We start from the raw sequence: 15246 nt of genomic DNA, 5'->3' as shown, positions 1-15246 counted from the left end.
AGTACCATAGTGACTATTAATAAATTTATTTTTGGATATTATTTAACCTATAAAATATATCAACTGATGTATAACAAATTGTTCTATGATCAATTTTACCAAAGTGTAATGAAAAAAGGCTCTTTTTTTTTACTGTGTGTGTGTGTGTGTGTGTATGTGTGTGTGTGTGTGTGTGTGTGTGTGTGTGTGTGTTCACGATGTATGGGAAGGGAACTCATATGCCACATCAGGCAAATGAAAGTCAGAGGAAAACTTTGTGGAACTAGTTCTCTTTAGCAATGGGGTTTCCAGAAATAAAATTCTTCCTCCCATGCTTGTGTAGCAACTTTATGTGATGAGGCATATTTTCAGACAAGTATACAAATGTTTTTATCTCACCAAAGGAAACTTATTTTTAAGTAAATCTGAAAAGTCATAGGTGAATTATTTTTAGTATAATTTGAACATTGATAGAAATGTTCTGGGCTGCACTGTCTAAGAAGTAGCTAAAAGCAACATGAGGATGCTGCCTGCCACATCCTACACAGCGAGGTCCTGAACTGACTGGCAAGGCAAGGAAATGAATAAGTCAAACTATCACTATTTATAGATGACATGATATTATCCATTAGAGATTCTAAAAATTCTACCAAATGTTTTCCAGGGACAATAAAAACTAATTCAGCAATATAGCAAGATGGAGAATCAACTTGCATACACCAATAGCTTTTCTATACAGCAGCAACCAACACGCAGAGAATGAAATCATGGACACCTAATTTCCCATTCCCAATAGTCTGGAAAGAAATAAAATACCTAGGAATAAACTTGAGCAAAGAAGTGAAGGACATCTACAATCAAAATTCTCATGCATTGAAAAAAAAGACAGAGAAAGACACTAGAAAATGGAAAGAAATTCCATGCTCATGAATTGGCAGAATTCAAATGGGAAAACCATCGCTTTACCAAAAGCTACCTACAAATTCAATCTAATCACAATCAGAATCCCTATCTCATTATTTACAGAAATAGAAAATGAAAAAAAATCTATCCTAAAAATCATACAGAACCTCAAAAGACCCGAGATAACCTAAACAATCCTTAACAAAGAGAATGATGCTGGAGGGGTTATGATTCCAGATCTTAAGATACCTTGGAGAGCCATAGTAATAAAAACAATATGAACTGGCACAAAACCAGACATGTACATCAGTAGAACAGAACTAAAAAGCCAAACAAGCATACACAACTTCAGATACTTAATATTTGACAGAGATGATAAGAACAGAACTTGAAGGGAAGAAAGCATGTTGAACAAATGGTGCTAGGAAAATGGATGTCCGTATGTAGAACAATAAAATTAGACTCATATCTATCATCTTGCACAAAATCTAACTCCAAGTGGATCAAAGATATAAACTTGAAGCCTGAAAGGCTGAAACTGTTAGAAGGAGACAGAGGCCACACCCTTCATGTTATAGATGTAAGAAAAGACTTTCCAACTAGGACTCCATTTGCCCAAGAAGTAAAGCTAACGGTCAAGGGGTGGAACTTCATAAAAATAAGCAGCTTCTGCACAGCTCAAGAAAAAAATCAACCAGACGAGGAGGATGCCCACAGAATGAAAGAGACTCATTGCCAGCTCTACATTTGGCAGAGGATCAATATCTAAAATACATAACCCAGAACTCATAGCGTAGCCAAAGATGAAAACTCTCTAGGCAGGAGTGCCTTGCTCAGAAGCTTTGAGTGATCTAAAACTCACTAAAATACCCATGTACTGAAATTAAAGTTATAGACCTCTTTGAAGGGGTGACATCAGAAGAAGAGGGTAGGGGACAACTAAGAAACATCCCTCAAAATGCATCATCCTTACAATTAGGGAAATGCAATTGAAAACAACTTGGAGATTTTATCTCACCTCTACCATAATGGCAAAGATCAATAGAACAATACAAAGGTGGGAGGAGAGAGAAGCCTCCTTCAATGTTGGTTGAATGACGAAGTGGTGCAGCCACTGAGAAAATCATCGTGGAGAAATCTTAAAAGACTAAAAATAATTCTACCACGGGACCCACTTACACCACTCCGTGGCATACACCCAAAGGCACTACCTAATCTCCTACATTATATACTTATCAGACACCTTCATCACTGAAGAACATGAAAGGAGCCTAAAATCCCTTCAACTACCAGTGGATAACTTATACACTATTGAGTATGCTTCAACTGTGAAGAAGATGATATTATAAATTCTGCATGTAAATGGATGGAACTAGAAAAGATGATACTGTTATTTTGTCTTTTTTTTTTGTCAGAGCTAAGGACCAAACCCAGGTTGCTAGGCAAGTGCTCTACCACTGAGCTAAATCCCCAAACCCAAAAAGATGATACTGAATGGAGTATCCTAGACTCAGAAAGACAAACAGTATGTTCTCTCTCATCTGAGGCTCCTAGCTCCAAATCTTCAAATATGTGTACATATCCTTGAGTAAGTGCAGAAACCAGGAAAGTAAGAGCAGTTGTCAGAGTAGAGGGTGGATGGTCAACAGAAGGGAGAAAGAAAGTGGAGTACTGTGATCTGATCTGAGGAATGGGAAAGAAAGAGAGATATAAATATAGAAGAAGGAGGGAAAAATAACAGTTAAAATGTCTCTAAAAGTCATTAGGAAAGGGATCAGTACTACCTACAAAACCTATATTATATGTAAGTCTGTGTGTAAGTATACTGTTACAATTTAAATGAAAATTTCCCATCTAGGCTGGCAATGCTCTCTCCAAGAGACAAAGTCTGCCTAACAGAAACCTGACACCAAGTATAAGAAGCTATTTTTGAGATGTTGGCCTGAGTTTTCCAAGAGATTCCCAAAATATGACAGACTATTATTAATGCCCATGGTTACCTCCCCCTGCATGAAACAGAAGGTATATTTATACACTGAAGATACCATGCACTTCAAACACAGCAACAAGAGGTCCTAGAGCTGGAACTGACCAAATATCTCCTCCCTAAAGAATAATTTCATGTTTCCAGATAGCACCATTCAAATTTCCAAAGGAGGAAAGGTAACAAGAATGTATTGATACAGAGACAGACAAGTTGATCAATGGAATAGAATTGAAGACACAGAAATAAAACCACACACTTACAGACACTTGATCTTTGACAAAGAAGCCAAAAACATACAATGGGAAAAAAAAGAAACATCTTCAATAAATGGTGCTGGTCTAACTGGCAGTCATATGAAGAAAAATGAAAATAGAACCATATTTGTCACCTTGCACAAAGCTCAAGTCCAAGTGGATCAAGGACCTCAACATAAAACCAGATACACTGACTCTAACAAAAAAGAAAGTGGGAAAGAGCCTTGAACTCAATGGCACAGGGGGAATTTCCTCCAATGGCTCAAGCTCTAAAATCAAGAATTGACAAATGGGACTTCATGAAACCGAAAAGCTCCTATAAGACTAGGGAAATAGTCAGCAGGATAAATCAGCAACCTATAGATTTGGAAAAAAACATTCACTAACTCCACATCCAATAGAGGGCTGATTTCCAAAATATATAAAGAACTCAAGAATGAAACCACCAACAAAACCAAGCAACCCAATCAAAAATGAAGTACAGAACTAAACAGAGATTTCATAACAGAGGAATCTCTAATAGCTGAGAAGCATGTAAATGTTCGAAGTTCTTAGTCATCAGGGAACTGCAAATCAAAATGACCCTGAGATTCCACCCTGCACCAGTCAGAATGGCTAAGATCAAAACTCAGGTGAAAGTAGATGCTGGCAAGGATATGAGAAAGAGGAACACTCCTCCATTGCTGGTGGGATTGCACACTGGTACAACCACTCTGGAAATCAGTCTGGTGGTTCCTCAGAAAATTGGAAATAGATTACCTGAAGACCCAGCTATACCACTTTTGGGCATATACCCAAAAGATGCCACACCACACCACAGAGGCACTGCTCTACTATGTTCATAGTGTGCTTCTTTGTAATAGACAGAAGCTGAAAATAACTCAAATGCCCCACAAATAAAGAACAGATGCAGAAAATGTGGTTCATTTACACAATGGAATACCATTCAACTATTAAGAATGAGGACATCATGAGTTTTGCAGGCAAACGGATAGAACCAGAAAATATCATCAAGAGTGATATAACTCAGGCTGAAAAAGACATGCATAGTATATACTCACTAATAAGTGAATATTAGCAAAAAAAAAAATACAGAATACCCAGGATTACAGTCCAAAGAACTCAAGGGTAACAAGATGAAAGACGCAAGTGAGGACACCTCAATTCCACATGGGAAGGAGAAGAAAACAATTAGGGGAGAGGGGCAGAGGGAGAAAGTATCTGGGTGGGTCAGGGGACAGGGAGGGGAAAAGAAAAAGATAATCAGGCATTGGTGTGTGGGGGGGGGCAGGAGTGAAGCCCTGAGGGCCAGCATACAGAATGGAAAAAGGCAACCTCTGGAGGGAGGAGGTGAGGGGACCCTCTAGAATGGCAGGTGAGAGACACTCAGGAATCAAAGGGAGGGACTTTAGATGAAATGCCCAACAATGGGGAGAGGGAACTTATAGAGTCCATCTCCAGTAGAAAGACAGGGCATCAAATGGAGGGATGGGGTTGCCATCCCACAGTCAAAAGCTCTGGCCCAGAATTGTTCTTGTCTAAAAGAACTGCAGGGACAAAAATGGAGAAGAGACTGAGGGAAAGGAGCTTCAGTGACCAACCCAAACCGGGATCCATCTCAAGGGGAGGCTCCGAGGGTTAGCCCTATTACTGATGCTATGGCGTCCTTACAAAAAGGAGCCTAGCATGGCTGCCTTCCAAGAAGCCCAATAAGCAGCTGAAAGAGTCAGATGTAGATAATTATACCCAACCAATGAACAGAAGAAGGAGACTCCTGTGGTTGAATTAGGGAAAAGCTGGGAGAAGCTGAGGAGAAAGGTGACCCCATAGTTAGACCAGCAGTCTCAACAGACCTGGACCCCGGAGATCTCTCAGACACTGAGTCACCAACCAGGCAGCATACACCAGCTGATATGAGACCCCTGACAGATATACATCAGAGGACTCCCTGACCTGATCTCAGTGAGAGAGATGTACCTAACCTTAGAGAAACTTGAGACCTCAGGGTGTGGGGACATCCTCTTGGAGAAGTTGGGGGGAGGAGGAATGGGATGAGGAACAGTCAGAGGAACAGTCAGACTGGTAGGTGAATAATGCCTGGACTATAAAAAAAAAAAAAAAGATTAAAGAATTGAAAAAAAAGAAACCAACAAAAATCTATCTGTTGTCTACAAAAATAAACAAACAAAACCCTCAATGTAGTTTTAAGATAAGCACAACTTTTTTTTTCTTTTTTTTTTTTTTTATTAACGTGAGTATTTCTTATATACATTTCGAGTGTTATTCCCTTTCCCGGTTTCCGGGCAAACATCCCCCTCCCCCCTCCCCTTCCTTATGGGTGTTCCCCTCCCAACCCTCCCCCCATTGCCGCCCTCCCCCCATAGACTAGTTCACTGGGGGTTCAGTCTTAGCAGGACCCAGGGCTTCCCCTTCCACTGGTGCTCTTACTAGGATATTCATTGCTACCTATGGGGTCAGAGTCCAGGGTCAGTCCATGTATAGTCTTTAGGTAGTGGCTTAGTCCCTGGAAGCTCTGGTTGCTTGGCATTGTTGTACTTTTGGGGTCTCGAGCCCCTTCAAGCTCTTCCAGTTCTTTCTCTGATTCCTTCAATAGGGGACCTATTCTCAGTTCAGTGGTTTGCTGCTGGCATTCGCCTCTGTATTTGCTGTATTCTGGCTGTGTCTCTCAGGAGCGATCTACATCCGGCTCCTGTCGGTCTGCACTTCTTTGCTTCATCCATCTTGTCTAATTGGATGGCTGTATATGTATGGGCCACATGTGGGGCAGGCTCTGAATGGGTGTTCCTTCAGTCTCTGTTTTAATCTTTGCCTCTCCCTTCCCTGCCAAGGGTATTCTTTTTCCTCATTTAAAGAAGGAGTGAAGCATTCACATTTTGATCATCCGTCTTGAGTTTCGTTTGTTCTAGGGATCTAGGGTAATTCAAGCATTTGGGCTAATAGCCACTTATCAATGAGTGCATACCATGTATGTCTTTCTGTGATTGGGTTAGCTCACTCAGGATGATATTTTCCAGTTCCAACCATTTGCCTACGAATTTCATAAACTCGTTGTTTTTGATAGCTGAGTAATATTCCATTGTGTAGATGTACCACATTTTCTGTATCCATTCCTCTGTTGAAGGGCATCTGGGTTCTTTCCATTTTCTGGCTATTATAAATAAGGCTGCGATGAACATAGTGGAGCACGTGTCTCTTTTATATGTTGAGGCATCTTTTGGGTATATGCCCAAGAGAGGTATAGCTGGATCCTCAGGCAGTTCAATGTCCAATTTTCTGAGGAACCTCCAGACTGATTTCCAGAATGGTTTTACCAGTCTGCAATCCCACCAACAATGGAGGAGTGTTCCTCTTTCTCCACATCCTCGCCAGCATCTGCTGTCACCTGAGTTTTTGATCTTAGCCAATCACACTGGTGTGAGGTGAAATCTCAGGGTTGTTTTGATTTGCATTTCCCTTATGACTAAAGATGTTGAACATTTCTTTAGGTGTTTCTCAGCCATTCGGCATTCCTCAGCTGTGAATTCTTTGTTTAGCTCTGAACCCCATTTTTTAATAGGGTTATTTGTTTCCCTGCGGTCTAACTTCTTGAGTTCTTTGTATATTTTGGATATAAGGCCTCTATCTGTTGTAGGATTGGTAAAGATCTTTTCCCAATCTGTTGGTTGCCGTTTTGTCCTAACCACAGTGTCCTTTGCCTTACAGAAGCTTTGCAGTTTTATGAGATCCCATTTGTCGATTCTTGATCTTAGAGCATAAGCCATTGGTGTTTTGTTCAGGAAATTTTTTCCAGTGCCCATGTGTTCCAGATGCTTCCCTAGTTTTTCTTCTATTAGTTTGAGTGTGTCTGGTTTGATGTGGAGGTCCTTGATCCACTTGGACTTAAGCTTTGTACAGGGTGATAAGCATGGATCGATCTGCATTCTTCTACATGTTGCCCTCCAGTTGAACCAGCACCATTTGCTGAAAATGCTAAGATAAGCACAACTTTAAAGTCTTAAAGTGATACCTACAGAATATTACAGCCAAACACCAAACGATAAACATTCCCTATAGCACATAGGGACATCTTTAGGAGACCATGTATCGACACAAAGCATACCTTACACATAGAGAAAATTGAAATAATCTTCTGTAGCCCATCTGATACTTATGCAATAAAATCTAAGATGGAGATCAAACAAAACTCTGGTATATAGGTTCACGTAGATCAACAGCTCATTACTGAATGTGAATGGGTTAAAGAAGAAGTAAAATATTCCTGTATCTAAAGGAGGATGAAAACACAACGCATCTGGGACACTGGGAATGCAGTTCTAAGAAGAAATGGGAGGACCCTAAGTGGTGACATTTTTTTTTAAATCCTGAAGAACACAAATAAATGGATCAATGATGCAACTCAAGAATTTTGAAAACAAAACAAAACAAAACAAACAAACACCAAGATGAAGAACGTGGGCTTCAGACCCCTTGGCATTAGCAAAGCTTTCTCCCTGGGGGCGTGGTGAATTGTCGAGCGTGTGCAAAACTAGCCACGGATGCTTTCTCCTCCTGGAAGAGGAAAGAAAATTGGAAAGAAAATTGGCTGAGGAATACCTCAAAAGTGTTCATCAAACTTAGCTATCAGGTAAATGCAAATGAAAACCACTTTGAGAGTGCATCTTCCCCCTGTCGGAATGACTAAGATCAACAAAACAACCGACAATGAAAGCCAGTGAGGTTGTGTGGAAAGCGGAGCTATCATTTACTGCTAGCGGGGAAGCAAGCTGGCGCCATAATGCTCAAAATCAGCATGGAGGATACTCAAAAATCTAAAAGGTAGATCTACTAAGGGAGCCTATAGTGCTGTGCTTTTGCACATGCCCAAAGGACTTGATATCCTATTCGGAAGATACTTGCTGGCCCACAAACGTTAGGATATGGAAACCTAAACATCTTTCAACAAATACTGAAAGTCTGGGACATGTATATAATGGACATCATGTCCCCTTGTGCAGTAAAAAGGAAAAGCTGAAGAAAAACAAAAGCCCAGTAACCAGGAAGTCTGCTGTGAAAGAGTCTCTTCTAGAAATGAGATCATAAACAAGACCACAACAATAGTCATATCAACAAACAACCTGACACAGAAAGAGGGAAAATTCATCTTGAGATGTAAACCACTGTCCAGAGTGGAAAAATTAGCCTCTCCTCAGGATGAACTCCTCCATTAGTTATTAAGTACAAAGTAATCAGCCCTGAACACACACACACACACACACACACACACACACACACAGAGGGAGGGGCAGGGAGGAAGGGAAGGAAAGATGGAGGGAGGGAAGAGAGGGAAGGAGGGAGGGAAGGAGGGAGAAAGTCCATAGGTTGTATTTATAGATTTATGTGTACATATACATGTATAGGTATAAATTTTAAAAATCAAAGAAAAAAGGCTATCAGTTTAAAATGAGAGAAGTTGGAGAGATGGCATTTAAAAGGGGAGAAAGAAAGGAAAAGGGTGAATTATTGTAGCTATTGAACCATATATAAAATAATAAAAATTTTAGAACATGCTTGAAAAGAAATAAAAGCAAAAGCAAAGGTGTCTTTTTCTTTAATATAGACTAAAACATATATACAGATAGTATATATTGTGTAGGAATGGCTGCCTTTGTTATTAAACAAAACATGGGACTGTAGGTTTTCTGTATTTCTTCACATAAAAATGTTCTCTATCCGGGCATCTGTGGCCTGCCCTGTCCTTTCCCATGTATCTGGATCCACTCTCACAATAGTGCATCCTTCCTTATAAAAACTAAGACTCCTTTCAAATGTTCACGGCTATCATGTATGTGCCTTATACTATAGCATATTCTAATGATCAGCGGGTGGTGATGTCCCAATCTTTATTCTAAATACCCCCTTCCACATTCCATGATTCAGTTTAAAGAATCCTTCAAAAGATCATACTAAATAAATAACAAGTTAGCTTTCAGGCAAACAAATAAATTTGCATTGTTTTATATTCGTCATAAATATTTCACCTAATTACTGAGGTGCCTTGTTTAGAAACGCAAAACATTATAAATTAATTAGCACTGTCCCTGCTGATTTTTTAGAAGTTGTGTGGAATAGAAAAGCCACAAGTCAGAACAGGCTACAGAACCACTCAGAGCACACACCATATGCAAATCAAAGTCCACAAGCTTTGGAAAGCGTAATCTTTGGGCTTCATTCTGAGCCACCACCAGGGTCTCTTATTAGCTGCAACACAATTTGTTTTCAAATTCATGCTCAAAGAGGCTCTGCCTTCATTTTTTTTTATTTCTTTTGCTTTCTAAAGATCTAAAGAGACAAAAGCTCCCATTGTCATGACAATAATTAGAGGTGGCATTTTTTTTTCTCACTGCAAAGTAGAAAATTCTTACATTACTGAAACGTAAGCAAATATTTTGAAAGATGTGGAAGGTCATGGATGTAAAAACCAATGTAATTATGATGTAGAGTTGACATGTAAATCATGATTTCATATCAAAAGCAAAGGCAAAACATTTTTGTCTTAACTACAACATTTTATTGATTTCTTTTTCTGAACATAGTAGCAAATAACTGAAAATTTATGATATTTCTAACTGGTTGGTGACATTAGGCCAAAGAAAATATAAAAGTTTATAACCATTGAACTTAACGTGAAAACAGTAAGATATCTATATTGTATTGAAACAGCCATACAATTGTGTTAAAATGAGTTTTGATACAATTCCTCCAGAATAAGTGTTACAAATATCAAATTAGCTCCCAACTCTCAATGCTTCAGCCCATTTAAAATTTTAATTGTATCATTATAAAAGTATTAGTTGATTTTTCCAAATAGTCTTAATTATATATATCATTATAAAATACTTGAGGTTTTTTTTCACTATTAGACCTTAAAGTGTCTGCTGATCCTTTACTGAAATCTCTGCTCAAGCAAACTGTTTGTCCTTTCAGTAAAGTAGCAACAGCCTGAAGGAATTAGTCCTCACAAGAGGAAAAAAAAAACAGGAAAAACAAAAATATTTTTGTTCGACCAAGTAAAAAATACCAAAAATGGTTTGGTTTAAATGATACACTAAGTCTGAGTCTCCCTGACTTAAACAGCTTGGATTTTTCTTTGAGCGGTTGTGAAATCGACTTAGATCCTTTAATGCTGACATCTTATCTCTTACATGCCTTTTTTGGCAATATTGCTGGGTGTTTTGTCAAAAGGGCTATAATGGAGACCGAGCTAATTAACATGGAAAATATTTGATTTTTTTTTTTTTTTGTTACATGGGTACATGCATCACAGTCAACAAAACTGAGAAGCACAGTGGAGACTCTGCTTCCAGTCAAAGGATAAAAGTGTCCCCACTAATGCACAGGCTTCCCTCACTGACAGCCCTAATCCAACCTGCTAAGTAGATTCCAGACTGCAGTTTCGTGAAGGTCTTTTAACTTGGCCACTGCTTTTGACCATACTAACAGTTTAAAAGCCATCTTCCTTGGTCAGATATGGAGTGCCAAACTGAAAAGGTGGATGAGTCTGTTAACAAATCCCCAGAGTTTTCTGAGCAAGAACAGAACTATCCTCTGAAAAATATCCAACAACAACAACAACAAAATCTCATTGTCCATACCCCCCCCCCCAGAATTAATCCTTTTCCCTGTCCTGCTGCTGGTTATAGTGAGGGCCTGTGCCTGGTTCCTATATTATCCCAAATCACTCTTTTTTTTTTCTAACTTCACTTAATTTGATAGTGCTCTTAATCATCCGGTTGTTTGTGAAACATAAATTCTATGCTGAAAGCAAGAATGAAATTAAATGGCAGAGAAAAAGACAGAGATAGACAGAGACAAAGGCAGAGACAGAGACAGAGAGCTTACTAGACAGAACTAAGCCAGGCCTGGTGTCGCATGCCTGTGACACCAGCTCCTTGGAAGACTGAGACTAGACTATCCCAAGTGTAAGAGCCACCTGAACTACAGAGTAAACTCAAGGCCAGCCTAGACAACTTGGTGAGTTCCTGTCCTAAAATAAACAGTGAAAACAAGAGTTGGGCATATAGCTTAGTCTGTAGGATACCTGATCGGCATGTGCAATGTCCTAAGTTCTATGCCCAGTACTGATGCCCAGTACTTATTTAAAATGCATTTAAATAAGCTAAATATCATATTTATTTATACTACCAACGGAAAAATAGACATTTTTAGACTAACATTTTTTTCAATCAATTTATTTCCTTATTCATTTTACATCCCAATTGCAGTCCCCCTCCCCTCCTACTCACAAGCACTCACACAGCCCCTCTCTCCAACCCTCCCACTCCTTTTCCACTGAGAAGGGGGAGATCCCCCCTGGGTACCAACCCACCCTGGCAAATCAAGTCACTACAGAACTAAGCACATCCTGTCACACTGAGGCCAAGAATCACTACCCAGTAGCAATTGGATCCTTTGGAACAGGATCCAAAGCAGGTAACAGATTCAGGGTCAGTCTCTGGTTGTTGGGGTCCCCAGATGAAAAGCAAGCTGCCCATCTTCTACACACATATGGATGGCCTAGATTCAGCCTGTGTATATTCATTGGTTGGTGGTTTATGGACTAACGTATTTTTACATGAAAAATATACATGCATAAAAACGTATACATGCATGACACTGAAATCCACCAGAAAACTACTGCAGCTGATAAACATTTTCAGCAAAGTAGGCAGATACAAAACTAATTCACAAAAATGAGTAACCCTCCTATATATAAACAGCATGTACAGGAGACCATGTCTGGATCTGTGGTCCTATCTGAGGTCTATGTTAACCACCAAAGCCACGGGGACGTCCCTGGTCTGAGCTGCCATCTGAGGTCATGCTGATGTTTAAGCACCGTGTTGAGATATCTCTGCCCCTTTGCCTACACTGGCAGAGTTGGCCCTGTCCCTCACTGGCTACCATACTTAGGAGAGCTGTCCCTGGCTCTTGCATGAGAGAGCTAGCTCTTGTAGCATGGGTATGGTAGAGCAGCCCAGTGGAGTAAGTGAGACATGGTCCTACCCTTACCTGCTGTGGCATTCAGGACAGCTGGTCCTACTCCTCACCTGGGCAACAGAGTAGGCCAGGCATTGGTAGCATGGGTACAGGAGATCTGGCCCAGAGGCCATGACAGCATTAGAATAGGCCCTGCCCTGTAGTCCAGACTGGCCTTGAACTTACTGTGTAGCCAAGGATGATCTTGAACTCTTTATCCTTCTGCCTCCAGAAGCCTGAGTGCTGAGATCACAGGCATGCCCTGGCAGGCATGCACCAGCAAGTCTGGCTATGTGATGCTCAGGACGGTCCATAGGCTTCATGCATTCTTGGCAACTGACCTTGCTGGTATTTAAATGTATTATCTGTGCATATATAATATTCTAAATGTATTGATAACACTATGTATGTATGTACATGTTTATTCATGTGCTTACACACCCAAACCTCTAAAGGGTTAACAGAACTGGAAATCAGAAGACATGGAGATACTGTTTTAATAATTGTTTTATATTTTATTAAAGTAATGCACAAAGAAAAAAAAAGAATAGGCCCTGCCCCTGGGCAAAATGTTGGCCCTGATGATGCAGGCTCAGGAAACCTGGTAGGCTGCCCAAGTCACCTTCTACCCAGACCCAGATCCAGAGCTCTGAGTTGGCTCACCCCAACATCAACCCCATCTATGAACTGCTGGAGTGTAAAGTGGCCAGTCCTCCAGATTCAAAGCTGCAGGATCTCCATGACATAGGATAACAACTGGATATCCAAAAGGAGTCCCAGTGAGGATCCAAGATTGATAGTTCATCAGAAGCAAGAGATCTCAGGTCAAACCAAGTCTCATTGCAATAAACACTTGTAAGTAAAGCTGTTTGGTCAAATGGGTGTACTGTGCGGTGCCTGTTCAACCATGCTCACTGCTGCTCTATTCATCATTACCAGAAATTAGAAACAACCCAGATGTGCCTCGGCAGATGATAAATGAAGAATATGTTGTACATTTACAGAATGGAGTGTTTCTCAGCCATCAAAAAGGAAAAGAGTGAAATGAAATTTTCAGGTAAATGGAGGGAACTATTAAAAACAAATCATCCTTAGTGAAGTAACCCAGACCAAGAAAGATAAATATGGTACCCATTCATTTATTTGTTGATATTATCTTAGTCAAATCGATAACCAAGCTATAACCCAAAGATTGGCAGAGGTTCGGTATAGAATATAGGAACTCTATACTGATTTATGATCTCATGAACTGTTATATCTCCCTAAAACTGAAGTAGAATAGTTAAAAATTGGAGACAGGGCTGGAACAAACAGAAGGATCGAGTGGGAAAATGGGGGAAGATGGGGAGAGTTGAAGAAATATAGAGGGAAAACTGCTATAATCAAGGGACATTCATGGGGTGGTGTAGAAACCTATCCCATTGACCTTGGTGAGAACCAAATACAACAGTCCAAAAATATAGTCATGTATTCATAATATAAAAACATCCTTTTCGAACCAATAACCAAATACTAAAACTCCAGTTAAAGAATAACCAAAACACAAGAGGAAGAAAGTTCTACCCAGGCGATGAAAAGAACGCAGCAACTTTGCTAATTAACAAGGAAACGTAAGTAAATGTAAGACTGTTAATGAAATCACAGTGAACTAGAGTTAAGGTAATATTAGGATAGAGCACAGTAAAACCAGCACATCCCTGTGTGGAGCATTAGTTGGTATATTTTTATGTGCTTTTTATCCCATGTTTTCACCAATGTTTCACAAACATTTGTCTTTTGCAAAGAACTCTTTTGTATCGCTGCGAGGTTTGATTTTTTTTTTTTTTTACATTGCTTATCATTCTCAAATTGGGGGATTTCTTAGAGTGCTCACCATCATAAAGTAGGAGTTCGATGTTTTTATTTTTAGTGGTTATTTTATTTACGTTTCAAAGGTCATCATCCTTCCTAGTCTCCCCTTCACAACCCACCATCCCATCCCCCTTTCCCTCTGCTTCTATGAGGGTGCCCCTCCAGCCACCCAGCAACTCCCGCCTCACAGCTACAGCATCCTCTTCTGCTGGAGGTGAAGCCTCTACAGGACTAAGGGCCTCCCCTCCCACTGATGCCAGATAAGGCCATCCTCTGCTGCATATGCAGCTGGAGCCATGCCTGGGAGCTGGGGGGGGGGGGGTTAGGCTAGTTGATATTGTTGTTCTCCCTATGGGGTTGCAACCACCTTCAGCTCCTTCAGTCCTTCCTCTATCTCTTACACTGGTGTTGCCCCGCTCAGTCCAATGGTTGGCTGTGAGTATCTGCATTTGTATTAGTCAGGTGCTGGCAGAGCCTCTTAAGGGACCTCTATACTGGCCTCCTGTCATCAAGCACTTCTTGGCATCTGCAATAGTGTCTGGGTTTGGTGTCTGCAGATGGGAGACTGCTCCACCTAGGAGTTAGATTTTAAATGATCTTCATTTTCAAAATGGGGGGGGTGTACTTATAGTAATCACTGGCATAAAGGCCGAAGCAACGATGAGCAAAACAACTAGATCAGAAATTTTACCAAGGCATTAGTGACAGGCACACTGGACACAGAGCACTGAGGATTTAAGGATAACTAGAAGGGACCGAACGCTGCACACACTAGGAGCACAAGTTTGTGGTCCAAACGAAGCCAACTTTGCCCATGATGCCAAGAACTGACAGAGGCTATATCCATAGACTGAATCTTAAAGATTATTATTTTCCTTTTTATACTTTCCTTGTAACTATTTTTAATGCGGAGTGACAGAATTAATTGTATCAGGAGACTTTTTCTTTTTTAAATTCTTTTACTTTCTGAGATCATAATGCAACTATATACATTGCTCTCTTCCCTTCAGTCCCTCCATCCCCTCCCACATCCTTGCTCTCTTTCAAACTTATGGCCTTCTGTTTCATTACTGAGGAGGCTGTATTTGTGGACTTGAAAATATATGTGTATATACGCATACATTTACATATATGTATTATTCATTTTAAAATCCTATGGAATAACTGGAAAGAATTTTTTTTTTACCTCTGAAAACAGGCACGGTCTCAAAGGCAGCTTCTCACCTGGATATTTTG

This window comes from Rattus norvegicus, chromosome 3 (genome assembly GCF_021556685.1).
Source record: "Rattus norvegicus strain SHRSP/BbbUtx chromosome 3, alternate assembly SHRSP_T2T, whole genome shotgun sequence".
NCBI lineage: Eukaryota > Metazoa > Chordata > Mammalia > Rodentia > Muridae > Rattus > Rattus norvegicus.
Note: the sequence above shows the minus strand (reverse complement) of the source record.